The sequence below is a fragment of the Lycium barbarum genome, chromosome 7 (genome assembly GCF_019175385.1).
Source record: "Lycium barbarum isolate Lr01 chromosome 7, ASM1917538v2, whole genome shotgun sequence".
In the NCBI taxonomy this organism is placed as follows: Eukaryota; Viridiplantae; Streptophyta; class Magnoliopsida; order Solanales; family Solanaceae; genus Lycium; species Lycium barbarum.
Window position 1 is genome coordinate 110,197,280 of NC_083343.1, and position 9,101 is coordinate 110,206,380.

Sequence of the window (9,101 nt, forward strand, 5' to 3'; positions counted from 1 at the left end):
AACAAAAATAAAGGAAAACAAATAATAGATGAAGAATTGGGGATTAAGGAGAATAGAGGATAGATACTTGACCCAATTAGTAATGAACCCTATAGGCAAATCTAAGTATATGGAATTTAGACCCTCGTATTGTGAATTCAACCAAAAGAACCAAAGCAATTTGAATCAATTAGAAGACTCAATTGGAAACCACAAATGAGCAATCTAGATGAATTCAATGGATAACCAAATTCACTTTGCAACAATGAAATCACACTTAGTGTAGGTAACCAAACAAACTATATATTAACTAAAATCTCTCAATATTTAAATTCACACAATATTCAAGCTAAGTCTTCCAAATGGATGAAAAGAACTATTTATACTAATGTCTATTACACCAAAAGGCCGTACAGTGGCTCTTTTTGCAAAAATACCCACATGGATCTTCAATTATATCCAAAGCCTCATAACTTGCAATTATGACCTCCAATTGTTATTTTAACCTCATAACTTGCAAGTATGACCTCTAACTACAATCTTAGCCCAATAGTTGCATTTTTAGCCATTTTGCGCTTCTAGCCACTTTGCAACTCTTCCAATGCCAACTCCCAAACGTTGTAAATCCGAGACGTCTTCTCTCCAATATTCTCCAAGGCTTCCTTCTTCATGAAAAAGGCTCGCAACTCTTGAAGTTCTCTTGCTTGACTCCTGGTGAATGGCCTTGTACTTATTGGGTTTGTATCATCCTCCCCTTCTTGGAGAAGATTCGTCCTCGAATCTAAGGTTATACCTACAACACAAGAGGAAAAATCACTCACATTGAAAACATTATGAACATTATACTCACTTGGCAAGTCGATCTTGTAGGCATTTCCATTGATCTTTTCAAGCACTTTGAATGGTTCATCTCCCCTTGGGCTCAATTTCCCTTTTCGCATTTGAGGGAACCTTTCTTTTCGGACGTGAACCCAAACCCAATCATTGGGTTGGAAGTCCATCTTTCTTCTCCCATGATTTTGTCTTTTGGCTACCTTAGTGTTGACCTTGTCAATCCTCTCCTTTACCTTGGCATGGATTTTCATCATTTCGGCCGCCCTTTGTTTTGCATCTAAACTCACAGCAACATCACTAGACAAAGGAATTAAGGTAAAAGGAATCAAAGGATTAAAGCCATAACATACTTCAAATGGAGTCATGCCAATAGAGGAATGGAGAGACCGATTGTACGCAAACTCAATCAAAGGTAAACGGTCCTCCCAAGAAGTGGGCTTTCCTCTAATCATACATCTAAGCATACTCCCTAGAGTCCTATTCACCACTTTGGTTTGACCATCCGTTTGAGGGTTGCAAGAAGTAGACAACATGAGCTTGGTACCAAGTGTACCCCAAAGACTCTTCCAAAAGTGACTAAAGAATTTGGAATCCCTATCACTAACAATAGTGCGGGGAACTCTATGCAACTTAAGAACATGATTCACAAACAAGGAAGCTACATGGGATGCATCGTCACATTTATGACATGGTATAAAGTGAGACATTTTTTAAAATCTATCAACCACCACAAATATGCTATCATGACCTCTTTTAGTTCTTGGAAGTCCCAATATCAAATTCATAGAAATATCAATCCAAGGACCAATAGCAGTGGGGATGGGAGTATACATACCTTGAGGACCAGTCTTTGATTTGGCTTGTTTACAATCCAAGCTTTGTCCACAAAGCTTCTCCACATCATGCCTCATCTTGGGCCAATAGAATTGTTCAAAGAGAATGTCAAGTGTTTTGGCCACTCCAAAGTGTCCCATCATACGGCCGCTATGGGCTTCTTTCACAAACAACTCTCTCCAATAGCTCATAGGAACACACACCTTGCCATCCTTGAACAAGAACCCATCAACTAGTTGGAACCGGTCAACCCTTTTCCCTTGAGTCAACTCTTCACAAATTTCTTTGAAATCAGGATCTTGAGAATAGAATCCCTTAAGGCTTTCAAATCCCATCATAGTGTTTAGCAAGACATACCTTCTAGATAATGCATCCGCCACCACATTTTCTTTACCTTTCTTGTAATGGATCATATACGGGAAAGCTTCAATAAGTTCCACCCATTTCGCATGTCTCTTGTTGAGCTTGGATTGGCTCTTCAAATGTTTTAAGGATTCATGATCCGAACGAATCAGAAATTCCTTATGCCACAAATAATGTTGCCAATTGGTCAATACCCTCACAAGTGCATACAACTCCTTGTCATAAGTAGAGTAGTTCAATGACGCCTCTTTTAGCTTTTCACTAAATTAAGCCAATGGCTTGCCTTCTTGCATCAATACTCCACCTATGCCAACCCCGGAAGCATCACACTCAACTTCAAAAGTTTTTTCAAAATTGGGTAATTGCAACAATGGTGACGAACTCAACATGGATTTCAATTCTTGAAACGCCTTCTCTTGCTCATCTCCCCAAACAAAAGGAACATTTTTCTTGATCAATTCGGTCAAGGGAGAGGCAATTGTACTAAACCCCTTTACAAACCTTCTATAGAAACTTGCCAACCCATGGACACTCCTCACATCGGTTGCATTTTTAGGAGTTGGCCAAGTTCTAATAGACTCCACCCTTTCTTTGTCAACCTCCACACCATTTGCACCCAAGAACACCACTTTATCAACACAAAAAGAACATTTCTTGATATTAGCAAACAACCTCTCACGCAACAAGACATCAAATACTTGCCTCAAATGGCCTACATGCTCCTCAATTGATTTGCTATACAAAAATATGCATAAGATCAAAGAGGGGAGTAAAAACGCAGAGTTCGTTCGAAATTTTTCAGTGTAGAAAACTGAGGCAGATCCTCAGAATTTATAGCCACAGGTTTGGAAAGACATTCCCGTTCTTCAAAGGCAATGTCTGTTCGGTAGTGTCCATTCGGTTATTACCGTTTGGAAAAAAAATCCGCCAATTTTTTTCAATTTAAATTATCGCAGAAAATATCAGAATTTGAGAAAATAAATAATGGCATTTAGGAAATAAATTTGGTCCAAAAAGATTATCAATCGATCATTTGACCAAATCCAAATCCAAATCCAAACCCGAAGCCGAGCCGAGTGATGACGGTGGCGCGTGGGGAGTCCCTCTTCTCAACTCTTTAAGAGCTAGAAGAGGTGATTCTATATATAAGAACACAAGAAGTGCTTTCCCCCACCAATGAAGGACAAAGCGCCACAAAGTGTGACAAAGTGCGTGCATGCCTTTACAAAATGAAATTTATTTAAATTTCATTTCCCTCTATTTTATTTTCCCTCCATTTTATTTTCCCACCATTTCCCAATTCACACTACACTCATCTTGAAAACCTATGACTCAAAACCCCAACAATCCCCCACATGAATGGGGAATGACTATATGATGCATGAAAAAACTTATGTGATTTGCAAGAAAGGATTAATCGCATCTGGATAAGTAGGTTTCCCTTTGAACTTTCCATAGTGAACACATGTCAGATATACTCGATCAATCGGTAGATTTGATATCTTTGAACTGTTGAACTTTGGTGTATACCTAGAAAATCACATGTCACACAATTAACCCATTAACCGTCTTTGGTTTTCATTGTTGTGTTCGTTTCAGCCATGAACCGCACATGGTCTTGTAAGTGCATAGAGAATTGGCTTTACAGAATTCTTCTTGAAGCGGCTTACACTTCATATTTACATAGGCGATTCCTAAACGTGTAATCCTTTAGAAATACTATTTGGTATACCCTGTATCAAACTTAGAAACCATTAAAAAGCCTTAATGCTTTATCCTTGTTACTGAACATTATCATCATAAGAATGGATCAAAAATTTGTTTGACAATGTTGAACCGTCAATCATAATTTTGTTTGATCTCCTTGAACCTAGATCTTGGGATCTCTAGTCTTCTAGGTAGAGTTACCACTATGTTGACTTGTCCTCAGCCATAGTCCCATTCCTTTTGATGAAATCTCAATCGCCTCTCTAGCTAGGCCTTTTGTAAGTGGAACAGACACATTATCCTTTGACCTTACATAGTCAATTGTGATAATCCACTAGAGAGTAGTTGTCCAACGGTATTATATCTTTGTCGTATGTAACGAGATTTGCCGTTATACATAACGCTTCCAGCCTTCCTATTGCCGCTTGACTATCGCAATGTATGCATAAGGTGCCAAATGTTCGGGCCAAAATGGAATATCTTCTAAGAAATTTCAGAGCCATTCAGTTTCTTCACCGGCTTTGTCTAAAGCTATGAACTCAGACTCCATTGTAGACGGGCAATACACGTTTATTTGGATGACTTCCAAGACACTGCTCCTTTACCAATGGAAAAAACGTATCCACTTGTGGACTTAGTTTCAGTTGATCCGGTGATCCAATTTGCATCACAATATTCCTCTATTACAGTGGGATATGAATTGCAGTGCAAAGCCAAGTCTTGTGTGTATTGTAAATACCCCAAAACTTATTTTGATTGCTACCCAATGATTTTGGTCGGGTTTACTTGTGTATCGGCTTAATTTACTTATCGTACAAGCTATATCTGGTCGTGTACAATTCATGATGTACATCAAACTTCCCAACACTTGAGCATATTCCATTTGAGACTTACTTTGACCTTTATTTCTAACAAAATTATGGTTTAAGTCAATTGGAGTTCGTGCTACCTTGAAGTCCAAATGTTTGAACTTTTCAAGTACCATTTTGATGTAATGAGATTGCGACAATGCTAGGCCTTCTCGTTGTCTAAAACCTTTGACAACAAATCTTGCCTTATATTTGTCAATAGTGCCATCATCTTTCATTTTTCTTTTGAAAGTCCATTTGGAACCTAAAGGTTTGTTTCCTGGAGGAAGATGAACCAACTCCCAAGTATGGTTGCTTAAAATAAATCCAATTTCACTATTAACTGCCTCTTTCCAATATTGTGCTTCTGAAGAAGAGATTGCTTCCTTAAAAATTTGAGGCTCTTTTTCCACTAAGAATGTCAAAAAATCTAGACCAAAGAAAGTAGATGTGCTTTGACGTTTGCTACGTCTTGGGTTTTCCTCATTAGGAGTACTTTCATTTGTCTCTTCCTGAGGTCGTTTAGATCTTTCGCTAGACGACTCACATTTCTCTTTATACGGATAAATATTTTCAAAATATTCTGCATTATCTGATTCCATTACCGTATTAACATGAATGTCGGGATTTTCTGATTTGTGAACTAGAAACTGATATGCTTTGCCTTTGGTGACATATCTTATGACAACACAATCTATGGTTTTTGGTCCTATTTTCAACCTTTTGGGTTTATGAACTTGTACCTTAGTTAGACACCCCTACACGTTGAGGTATTTCAAGCTGGGATTTCTTCCGATCCATCTCTTATTTGGAATGGATTGTGTTTTGCTATGGGAAACTCGATTAAGTATTCTATTACCCGTAAGAATCGCTTCCCCCACAAGTTCTGGGATAAACCAGAACTTAATAGCAAGGCATTCATCATCTCCTTTAATGTTCTACTTTTTTATTTCTACAATCCCATTGGATTGTGGAGAGTAAGGGACAGTAATTTGATGAATAATGTCATATTCAAAACAAATTTCTCCAAAAGGTGATTCATATTCGTTGCCCCTATCACTGCTTATCATTTTAATCTTTTTGTTAAGTTGAGTCTCAACTTCACTTTTGTATTTCCTGAATGCTTCAATTTCTTCATCTTTACTATTAAGTAAATAAACATAACAATAACGAATGTTGTCATCAATGAAAGTAATGAAATACTTCTTCCCACCGCGAGATAGAGTTGACTTCATGTCACATATATCAGTGTGAATTAAGTCTAAGGATTTGAATTTCTTTCAATTGACTTGTAAGGATGTTTTACATTCTTATATTCCACACAAATTTGACATTTTAAATTATCGCATTCAAATTTAGGTAATACATCCAAATTAATCATTTTTTGCAAGGTTTTATAAATGACATGTCCTAAACCGTAATGCCATAAATCATTTGACTCAAGCAAGTAAGATGAAGCTGAAATTTTATTATTATCAGTGACCATTACATTCAGTTTGAAAAGTCCCTCTGTAAGGTAACCTTTTCATATGTACATCTCTTTCTTACTTATTACAACTTTGTCTGAAACATTAACACACTTAAAATCGTTATTCACCAAAAGTCCGGTAGAGACTAAATTTTTCCTTATTTATGGAACATGACAGACGTTGTTGTGAGTCACCACCTTACCAGAAGTCATTTTCAGAAATATATTTCCATAGCCTTCAATATTGGCCGTTACAGAATTTCCCATAAAAATGATCTTGTCGGGTCCGACGGGAGCATATGAAGCGAATGCTTCTCTAACAACACAAATATGATGAGTGGCGCCAGAATCAATCTACCACTCTTTAGCATTTCCCACTAGGCTGTACTCAGACAACATAGCACCCAAGTCATCAACTTCCTCATTTGTTTCAATCATATTAGCTTGATCCTTATACTTTTCCTTCTTCAGAGCACGATAATCTGCAGCTTTGTGTCCGATTTTTCCAAAATTGTGGCAGTTTCCCTTGAATTTCTTCTTGTTAGGATAGTTCCTTGGTCCCGACACCTTTTTTCTCTTTTTCGGATTCGTTGGAGCAGTTTCAACAATATGTGGTCCTCCTATTGTTGATCTCCTATTAGCCTTCTTTTCTACTTCCTTGTTATCTTCCTTGATTCTCCTCCGAACGATGAGATCTTCTAGCGTCATCTCCTTTCGTTTGTGTTTCAAGTAATTTTGAAGTCCTTCCATAAATGAGGCAACTTCTCTATTACTACCGCAACTTGAAGCGCACCACTAATCACCAAACCTACAACAAATAATATGTAAGTGATGGTACACTTAATACTTTCGACAAAAGTATTAATTAGACTTATACCTTCAGCAAGGAGATCGTGGATGATAACCTGCAACTCTTGAACTTAAGTAACAACAGACTTGCCATCTACCATTTTATAGTCCAGGAACTTGGCGGCTATAAATCGACTTGGTACCGGGTTCCCAAATTCCCAACAAACCGGCTTATAGGAGCAATCCGAAAGAAACAAAAGAATTGCAAAGGCAAGTGGATGAGTTTTTTAAAAAGGGGCTAGTGAAGGAGAGTCTTCGCCCGTGTGCTGTTTCGGTGATTCTTGTTCCAAAGAAAGATGGCACTTGGAGGATTGCATTGATTGTAGAGCCGTCAACAAAATCACGGTAAAGTATCGCCATCTCATTCCTAGGCTTGATGCTATGTTAGATGAGCTTTATAGCTCAAGTGTGTTTTCAAAGATTGATCTTACAAGTGGCTATCACCAAATTCGAATGAATCATGGCGATGAGTGAAAAATGGCCTTCAAAACCAATTTTGGCCTTGATGAGTGGTTTTTCATGCCATTCGGACTAACCAATGCACCTAGCACGTTTATGAGGTTGATGAACCATGTCTTGAAATGCTTCATCAACAAGTTTGTGGTTGTTTATTTTGATGATATCCTTGTGTATAGCAAATCAATTGAGGAGCATGTAAGCCATTTGAGGCAAGTATTTGATGTCTTGTTGCATGAGAGGTTGTTTGCTAATATCAAGAAATGTTCTTTTTGTATTGATAAAGTGGTGTTCTTGGGTTTTGTAGTGAGTGCAAATGGTGTGGAGGTTGACGAAGAAAAGGTGGAGTCTATTAGAACTTGGCTAACTTCTAAAAAGGCAACCGGCGTAAGGAGTGTCCATGGGTTGGCAAGTTTCTATAGAAGGTTTGTAAAGGGGTTTAGTACAATTGCCTCTCCCTTGACCGAATTGATCAAGAAAAATGTTCCTTTTGTTTGGGGAGATGAGCAAGAGAAGGCGTTTCAAGAAGTGAAATCCATGTTGAGTTCGTCACCATTGTTGCAATTACCCAATTTTGAAAAAACTTTTGAAGTTGAGTGTGATGCTTTCGGGGTTGGCATAGGTGGAGTATTGATGCAAGAAGGCAAGCCATTGGCTTAATTTAGTGAAAAGCTAAAAGAGGCATCATTGAACTACTCTACTTATGACAAGGAGTTGTATGCATTTGTGAGGGTATTGACCCATTGGCAACATTATTTGTGGCATAAGGAATTTGTGATTCGTTCGGATCATGAATCCTAAAACATTTGAAGAGTCAATCCAAGCTCAACAAGAGATATGCGAAATGGGTGGAACTTATTGAAGCTTTCCCGTATATGATCCATTACAAGAAAGGTAAAGAAAATGTGGTGGCGGATGCATTATCTAGAAGGTATGTCTTGCTAAACACTATGACTTCTAGAATGATGGGATTTGAAAGCCTTAAGGGATTCTATTCTCAAGATCCTTATTTCAAAGAAATTTGTGAAGAGTTGACTCAAGGGAAAAGGGTTGACCGGTTCCAACTAGTTGATGGGTTCTTGTTCAAGGATGGCAAAGTGTGTGTTCCTATGAGCTCTTGGAGAGAGTTGTTTGTGAAAGAAGCCCATAGCGGCCGTATGATGGGACACTTTGGAGTGGCCAAAACACTTGACATTCTCTTTGAACAATTCTATTGGCCCAAGATGAGGCATGATGTGGAGAAGCTTTGTGGACAATTCTTGGATTTTAAACAAGCCAAATCAAAGACTGATCCTCAAGGTATGTATACATCCATGCCCACTGCTATTGGTCCTTGGATTGATATTTCTATGGATTTCATATTGGGACTTCCAAGAACTAAAAGGGGCCATGATAGCATATTTGTGGTGGTTGATAGATTTTAAAAAATGTCTTACTTTATACCATGTCATAAATGTGATGATGCATCTCATGTAGCTTCCTTGTTTTTGAAGCATGTTCTTAAGTTGCATGGAGTTCCCCGCACTATTGTTAGTGATAGGGATTCCAAATTCCTTAGTCACTTTTGGAAGAGTCTTTGGGGTACACTTGGTACCAAGCTCATGTTGTCTACTTCTTGCCACCCTCAAACGGATGGTCAAACCGAAGTAGTGAATAGGACTCTAGGGAGTATGCTTAGATGTATGATTAAAGGAAAGCCCACTTCTTGGGAGGACCGTTTACCTTTGATTGAGTTTGCGTACAATCGGTCCCTCCATTCCTCT